This window comes from Octodon degus, unplaced genomic scaffold (assembly GCF_000260255.1).
Source record: "Octodon degus isolate 3935 unplaced genomic scaffold, OctDeg1.0 scaffold00015, whole genome shotgun sequence".
Lineage (NCBI taxonomy): Eukaryota > Metazoa > Chordata > Mammalia > Rodentia > Octodontidae > Octodon > Octodon degus.
In genome coordinates this window covers 869,783-878,892 of record NW_004524591.1, presented here as the reverse complement: position 1 = coordinate 878,892, position 9,110 = coordinate 869,783, and the positions used below count along the sequence as shown (strand labels likewise).

Here is a 9,110-nt window from a genome sequence, read left to right as displayed (position 1 = left end):
TTTTTTTTTGCAGTATTGGGGATTGAACTCAGGACCTTGTGCTTGCCAGACAAGTGCTTGTTCTACTGAGCTATCTCCCCAGCCCAGCTACTTTCTCTTAGTTCAATAAGAAGAAAGATTTGTACTAGTAGTTTTTAGACAAGATATCATGTCTGCATCTTGTACTCTGAATAACTACTGTGAAGACAACAATATGCAATGCATTAATTATTGTGACTGTCCTACTAACCTGTTTGAACAGTTTCATTGCTATTTCTTTCTCATTAAAATCAATAAAAAATAAAAATAAAAAATCAAGTAATATTTGGTAATTTGTATTTCACTTAGTTTATAATTTTTAATGATATTAATTACTTATACAAAATGGAATTAGTGATAATTTGTCTCATGGAGGTAAATAGTAACTTCTTCATAACTACCCACATTCAGAAAATAAGCAAAAGTTGACATGATTTTTCAGTGGTTTGTATTCATTGCACTCAACAAGTTTTCTCATTTAATCAGTGGGAACATCTTCAGACAGGCTTCTGTGTTCTTTTATGTACTTCCATCTTTTATCTGAACTCGTTTTTATTTGATGACAAAATAAAATATTGAAGATTCATGTTGTACTTTCCCTCTTCCAGCCCCAGAATTGACCCTTTCATTGTAGAATCCTGGCTTATTCCAGTGAGAAATGGTATTAGAAGCTAGGATCTGGACATTAGACACGCTCATCGGTACTTTGGTGTTTTGCTTCTAAACTCATAACTTTTCTTTGACGTCCCTCTGTATTTGTATCTCACCTTTCTGACAGTGAGAAATTAACACCTTTATGTATGTGCTGAACCCTACTCTGTATCTAAAATGGTGTGAGAATTGTTTTGTTCATTGTGTATACTTCTCTCTCCTCTCTGGAGTGTATACAATCAAGTACTTTGTTCCAGATTTAATTAAATCTGTTCCCTTTTCTAATTGGTAACTTTGGTTCTCTGTTTTCTTTAGATTTTTAGTGTTTAATAGAAAAAAGAGCATTTTAAATATACTTCAGGTAGTCAGAGTATGTATAGGTAATCAAAGTATGTATAAAATAAGAATATTGATATTATTTAGCTTTACATTTAATATTTTTATTAGAAAATATCACAGATGCAAAATGAAGTATAAAGTTTTTCTCATTTCCTTCCTTTCCTGCTTTCTCCTTTCTTTTTTCTTCTTCCTTTCCTTTTTGCAATGTTTCTTAAAAATCTACAAGGAGTGTATCTATCTAAAATAGTACTTTCATTCATTGTGTACACTTCTCTGTCCTCTCTGGAGTGCATACAATCAAGTAATTTATCCCAGATTTAATTAGATCAGTCCCCTCTTCTAATTGGTAACTTCATAATTTAGACACGAAAGCTCAAAATTGCTTGGTTTCTCATACATATATATATATACAAAATAAAAGAGAGACATATCATCAAATGCCATCTTCTTTGTGGTGGCCAGTAGGAGCTGTAACATAGTCATCCCTGATGACAGCCAGACCAGCTGCCTGCAGGAGGCTCTGAACCTCTCTGAGCAACAGATGACTTATGCTATCTCTGTGATTCTGTTCTTCAACAACATCAGCTTGCTGAGAAAGTCCTTGCTGGGAAATCAAAGATTGAGGACTACTTTCCAGAATTTACTCACAGCACTGCCCCTGAGGATGCTATTCCCAAGCCTGGAGAGACCCACGCATGAGTCAGGCCAAGTACTTCATCAGAGATGAGTTTCTGAGAATCAGTTCTGCTAGAGGAGATGGGCACCACTATTGCTACCCTCACTTACCTGTGCTGTGGACACTGAGAGCATCCGTCGTGTGTTGAAACAACCACTGTGACGTCATCTAGCGCATGCACCTTTGTCAGTATGAGGTGTTCTAAGAAGGGAACCCCAATTTAACAAGAGCCTTAAGCACAATTAATTAAAAGTGAGATATAATTATACAAGCAATTAATCACCCACCATAGGGCATGATTAACAAAACAACCTCTCCCCTAGTAATTTTTATGAATTCCTTTTTCCCTTCAGCTTGTTTAGGTGTTCCAAATTTAGACAGCTTAGGGTGGCCTATGGAAAAAAAAACAAGGCCACAGAAGTTCTTTCTCACTTTAACTAAAATAACAGCAGCAAATAGAAATAAAGAAATGAATGAAACAAATGAAATATTGTGTTGTGCAATATTAAAAAAATCAAAATAAAAATGTGAGCAAAAAATAGAAAGTAGGGTAGTTCACATCTTCAAATGACATAGTCCATTGTTTTAAAACTATTCCAATGTATATGCTAATTTGTTTCATTTATACTAAAAGTTTAGTTTGTTGAAAAAGTTTGTGTTAATCTTTTTTTGCAAGCATCTTTTTGGTTTATGTCTTGTATTAAGTAAGTTTTTTGAAAATAATGAGATACGATGTAATGACTATTGTCATTTTCTTATTTGGTTATTAAAATTTGTTTATTTTTTCATAAAGAAAAAAATTTACATTAAAAATAAAGACTGCAAGTGCCGGCCAAATAGCTCAGTGGATTAAAGTGCCTGCAAGCAGGCCCAGGGGCCGGGAGTTTGATCCCCAGGCCTGCCATGCTCACCTCGCCCCTGTGGCGCACTGAGATTGAGACTGGGTGTAGTGGCGTGGGCCTGTAATGCCAGCACTTGGGAGACTGTAAACAGGAGAATCACTATGAGTCTGATCTAGTAGTGAGATCCTGAACACCCTGTAGACTCTTCCCTAAAATAAATAAATAAATAAATAAAAATAAAAATACTGTATAGACATTTAAAAACCATTGTTTATTTTTCCACAGAAATATATATATATATATTTATAAACATAATTTATTACTTATATATAATATATAACATGTAACATATAATATATAACATATATTGTACATATACATTTCTGTGCTGGTATAATTTTTGATATATTAATTCATTTAAAGGTCTTACATCTTTCTAGTAGAATATAACATAATGTTGTGCGCTGTTTTTTTTTTTTTTTTTTTTTTGTGGAACCAGGGATTGAACTCAGGCCCTTGCGCTTGCCAGGGAAGCGCTTATTCCACTGAGCCATCTCCCTGGCCCCTGTACTGTATTTGAAAGGCCACTGCCTGTGACTAGTTTAGTGGCCAAGTATTTAAAATATTTATATAAAATAATATTGATAATCAGATGACATTTAAGTTATTCTATTTCTCCAGTTTCATTGGAATTACATAATTGGGACCATTGTATATCATTGCACATGCCTGCTTATGGCATTCTTAAAAATTGCTTTACAGTATTTCTAAGTTCTATCAATAATTTTGAATGTTTTGATTGACGGACACATAGTAACTTAAGGACGTTACATGTGGGATTCACAGGTATAAAAATATTGACAGATAATTGAAACAGTGGCTTCAGGTGTATTGGCAAGTGTGCTGAATCATAATAAGGCATTTGTGTGTGGGCAGCAGTCTCAATAGTATCCAGCCCATATGCTGCAATGCTCACTAGAAGCTCATGGTAGTCCCTGGACTTTCTGTGCAGCAGACACCTGAGTCTGGACAGTGCTGTGCTCCATCTGCCTTTGTCCCTGGGCTGTGCAATATGAGCCTCTTGGTACTATGGCCTCTTGGTTGGCACTCATTTATTTATTTACTTACTCCACTTTGGCCTTTGTTGCCACTTGAACAAGTGTGTGCATGTGTATACATGCACACATATATGTGGTTGTACATTTAAAGGACCCTAGGGACCTTTTCCAGAGAGCTTTTAGTGTTGCTTTCACCTAAATTGTATAAATCTTCTTGCATGGCTTGCATATTTATCCAGTCCTCAGCCTGCACCACTGCTGGTCGACCTTCCCGTGGACTTGCAGCTGCTCTAGACAGGCTGTGGGCAGCCTTCCAAATTTTCCAACCATAGTTTGGACAGCATTTATTTTTGACAGAGTAATCAGAGCCCTAATGTGCTCCCCTGCTGCTAGAGCCTGTGTTTTAAAATTTTATATTTTTCATTCTATGCACCGTAGTAGCATTCCGTGAGTTGCCATATGTTTGCTAGCTACATCTTAATTCTCAATTCTACTTTTTTGTGATCTTCTCATCTTGTCTTTGTCCCTTTGGGGTTTAGAGGTGTTGGTTGTTTTGAGACTACTTCCTACTCCCTTTTCCCAACCCTACTAAAACACTACCATGTCCTTACCTTTTTTTTTTTTTTTTTTTTTTTTTTGTGGAACTGGGGATTGAACTCAGGCCCTTGTGCTTGCCAGGCAAACGCTTATTCTACTCAGCTATCTCCCTGGCCCGGTCCTTACCTCTTGATGTGAATTTGACCAATTATTCATTACTTACATTGGTTTGCAGTAGGGTAAAGAAAGGAACATATTTAAAGGAAGAAAAATAAGGATAAGATAGAGTTGTGATAAGAGCTTGGATCCCTTTTCTTGAAAGAACTCAGTAAAAAAGTAGGCAAGTAAAATGAATAGATACTGCTCAGAAGGAGAAGTATAAGTGGCCAATTAATGCATGAAGAAGTGTTCAGTATTGCTGGCCATTAGAGAAATGCAAATTAAAACAGCTCTGGGGGCTTCTCTTATATGAGAACCCAAAGTATAAATAAAGAACATAATAAAAGGCAGATTGTAGGAAATAGGGCAATAGATCTTTCTCAAAGAGAAAGGGCATCAGGAGATGAGAGAAAGGGAAGGGAAGGAAGGGAAAGGGGCTAAAGAAGGAATTAAGGTATATGTACATGTACCAGTCCCCCACAGAGAATGTAAACATTTAGACTACAAACGTGTACTAAGAAAAATTTAAAGAGCTACACTGGGGTTCTGTCTTACCCCAGAAGGAATGGGCATCATCAAGAAATCAAGTTGATAATAAATGCTGGCAAGGCTGAGTGGGAAAATGAATCCTTGTGCGTTGTTGGTGAGAATATAAACTCGTAGAACTAATGTGTAAAAAGTATGGAGAATCTGCAAAGAAAAACTAAAACTAGAAATTCCATTTCATTGAGCTAGTCCCCTGCTAGGTATCTTTCCAAAAGAGTTAAGGACTTCATATGACAATGGTATGTGCATACCCATGTCTGTAGATGTATAATCCATAATAGGTAGCTCTTGCAAGCAGCTTATGCGTCTCCCAACAGATGAATAGATAAACAATGTGCTATTTATACACAATGGAGGATTAGTCTGCCATAAAGAAGGATAAATTTGAGTCATTTTAGGAAAATGGATTCACCATGAATTCGTAATGTTATGTGAAAGACATCAGGCACGTAAGTTTACATATTGCATGGGTTTTCTTATGAGAGACACAAATAATATAAGTATAAGATAAATAATAAATAGGAGACAAATCTTTCTCAAAGGGATGCTGGAAGGAGGAGGGAGGGAGGGAATAGGATGAAACATAATTGAGATGTGTTATGTACTTGTACCAAGTCCCCACCCACAAAGAATGATATTTATAGCAAATATGTGATAATAAAAAATTAAAATTAATAAAAGACCCCCCCCATTCCCTATTTACTTTTGGGCTATAATGAGACCCTTGTACCATTCTAAGATAAAGCAAAAATGGAGTGAAAAGTATTGGAAGATAAATGAGCAAGAAGTAAGGTTAGATAGCAGACCAAACTCTTAATTAGAAGGTAGGGAAGGGCAGCAAAGCTGAGAGTTAGAAGTGGTATGTCTTCTCAGAAATGCTATGCCACGGTGTGTTGCCAGTGATGTTTTCTTAGTGCTTTTGTGATTGCCTGGTGTCCATTTGCTAATCTTTTTCATATTTACTTTATGCCTGACTTTTTTTTAAAAAAGATTTTGAGTTTTACCATCTTTTCTCTGTTTCCTTTTCTCTCTCACTTTTAGTTTTTGGTTTCGGTTTTTGATTTTTTTTTTTTAATACTTTGTATTATTATCTTCAAAGTAGTTTCTCAGAGTAGAAGACATAAACCAAAGAGACGCTTATAAAAACAGAACAATTATTTACACAAATCTTTCTTTTCAATGAAATAAACTTAACTAGTTTAGTACAAAATGGTAATTTTTCTATTTATAAATTCTCTTAATTTTTAAAAGGCCATTACACTCGTGACCCCAGAGGTAAATAATACAGCATTTTCTTGTAAGTTATTCTGTGTTTGTTACTAGAAATAATTTATTTTCCTAATTCAAAATATTGTTTTGGAAATTAATTGTTCTGTGAAATAGTCCAGAAGTCTTCTAATTTCTTTCTTGGATTGTGGAGAAGTAATTGATCTGTTTCATTGATACCTAAATTTAAATTGTCATGTTGATAGCTTAGAACACACATTGTGCTTAGCTTTTAGCTAATGATAGCATTTATGGTTCTTAAAAAATTAAATTAGAAAAAAATGGAGAGTGTAGTATTGAAATCCAGATTTTGGGTTTGTTAAAGTTTGAAGCTTACCAAACATTCCTTTGCTACTGGTTATCATTTAATAGGATATTTTTCATTTTTCCAAGAGCTGCTCAGTTTCCCCATTAATTTTTATGGTAAACCATTTTTGCAGAATTGATGGCATTTTAATAACTGAAATATGAGTTTGAGTCTTACTTGTAAGTGCTGTCTATATGGAGCTACATAGTAGGGTTACTCTTTAGGATTAGGATGGTTTGAGCCAGTTCTTAGAGGAACCCAGAGAAGTATTGTGGATTTTCTTTTATATGACTTCCAAAAACTAGTGACCCAATCTTTTCACTAGTTATACATAACCTTATTCCCATAATTATATTTCCTTCTTGTCCAAGAGATTTACCAAGTGTAAACATAATGATCGTTCTTAAATCCACCCATATTTTTTTCAGCGTTCTTATGTTTTATTTTTTATTTTTTGAATTCTAGCCCTTCCGTATTCCCCAACCCCACCTCTTTGACCATGGTATGATTTATTTTGATCTAAGTGTGGCACTGTCATACATTTTTAAAATTTTGTGTGAAAAAATAATTCTCAAAGGTGGGGACTGTTCGAGATGACCAAGAATAGATGAGGTCCTAGGATGGAGCCCTCATGAATCTTGGTGACTCTATTGTTGTTGCTGTTTTATATAGGATCTCACTACTCAGACTGTGTGGCCCAGGCTGTCCTTAAACTCTTGGTGATCTCTTATGTGCTGGGATTATAGACGTGTACCACCATACCTTGTTCCTGGTGACTTTAAGAAGAGAGAGAAAGACTAGAAGGGAGACACATAACACAGTGTTCTCTGTCCTTTGCCATCTGATGCTCTGTGCTACCTCAGGACTTTGTCAGCAAGAGGGCATCCCTAGATGAGGACCGTCGACCTTGTATCTGCAGAATTACAAGTCAAAATAAATTTCTTTTCTTTGGAGAATAGTGTACCTTAAATATGTTGCTATACTAATTGAAAAATGTACTAGGAATAATATATACTATTTCTCCTTATAAAGTGAAAGAATCAAGATGGCCCTGAAATGGTGTGTTACATTAAAAAATTGTTTGGCTTCTATAAATCTTTCAGTGGAACCTAATCTTAGAGTTTATCAGTTGTTAGTTGTGTCCTGTGTTAATCAAATGTATCCAAGTGTCTCTTAGTTTTTCACATGCATAAGCTGTGTTTGCAGAGTCAATTTGTTGGTAATGGAGTCAGCTGGAAAGATCTGTGGAGCATGATGGCTCCTTGATCATGTGTTGTTATTTGTTTCTAATGGCCTTGTCATAAGTCACAATGGGGAAGTGCTGTGGCTTTTTATATATGGGGTCTTAACATAGTGCCTAGCATAGAGTAGGTACTTAAGATTGAGAGAATGAATGCAAATCCATGGCACATGGGCATAGATGATGCTGGCATTCTACGCCATATACTCATCCCTCATGACAATTCCTGCACTTATAGTAGGTGACTGATAAATACATAAATATACAATGATTCAAGAATTGCATGCCCCAGGTCTACCTTGGGGTCAAACCTTGTGCTGAGCTATCTCCCAGACCCTAGTTTTTATAATTGGGATGACTTGAGGTGTATGTATATCTATGAAGTTGTTATGGATAAGTGGTTGATGACTGTATAAAATAAAAATAAGCAGATTTGAGATGATATGAAATGAGTTCATGTGGGAGTCAGCCAGTTAGTTGTTCGAGGGAAGAGAGGAACTGAGACTTTCACCTGCTGTATAGTGTGGGAAATGTTTCAACTGAATGTGGCAACTTATTTAAAAATATCCTCATTTTAAGTATTTCAGCAATGAACTAGATATGTTTACTATTAAGCAGTAATTTCTTTAGGAGCAGTGTTGTGCACTTACATGACATGCACACATTAAGAGAAAAATGGGGTAAATGATAAAAATTTTTCTGGTTTTCCAGGCATGAGGATAGTCCCACATTGTTATTGATTAGAAGAAATTTTCTCTGGCGAAGCTGGCATCAGATGTTATTAATTTGATAGTTTTGAAGTATCCATAAAACACCAGATCACCCGAGTGATTCGTTTGACAATTCTGGTAGACCAGGAAGTCCCTTACTGACATTTACCAAAATATGATTGCCATAGAATTTTGAAATTTTGATTCTGTATGACTTGACATAGAAATCTAGTGTTCATTTCTTTAATTGGTATGACTTCTATACTTTTTAAGTGGTGGCGGGAATGTTTAGGGTTGTTTTATTATCCTGACATACAGGTGCCCTACATGTTTCAGAGAGGATAGGACTGTCAAACGTTTTCTCTTTAGAGCCTCTGGCAATAGCAACTGCTTGCACTTTGTTCTCAGGGCAACTTTTATTTTTCTCCTTCTACTTGGCTTGGAACAGGACCTGCACACTGTCACAATGGTGGTCCTCTCCCTGCTCCATGTAGTCTTGGAGTGACAGAAACCTTGGTCTGCCCCTGCTAGTGATGGTGGCGATGCTGTGAGCAGTGGAGTTGTAGAAATGAGGAGTGAGACAGCAGCTGCTTCCAGGTCTTCACTTGTATTAAAGTGCCTCTGTGTGTGTGTGTGTGTGTGTGTGTGTGTGTGTGTGTTTACATGATTTGCTTTGATTCTTCTAGTTTGCTGCCCTTCTAAACTAGTCATTTAAGAAAAGCTAGGACTTCATTTTTTCTTTTCAAAATTTAAAAAGACTC

At 35.9% G+C, this 9,110-nt stretch overlaps 1 protein-coding gene and 1 pseudogene across 1 annotated transcript in view; both read left to right on the top strand.

Annotated features, from left to right (window-relative positions):
- The window catches only part of LOC111815348, a 28,752-nt pseudogene extending 26,863 nt beyond the window's left edge, over nucleotides 1–1,889 (top strand).
- The window catches only part of LOC105741510 (mitochondrial inner membrane protease subunit 2), an 87,767-nt gene that overhangs the window by 45,850 nt on the left and 32,807 nt on the right, over nucleotides 1–9,110 (top strand). The gene's annotated exons all lie outside the window — the stretch shown is intronic.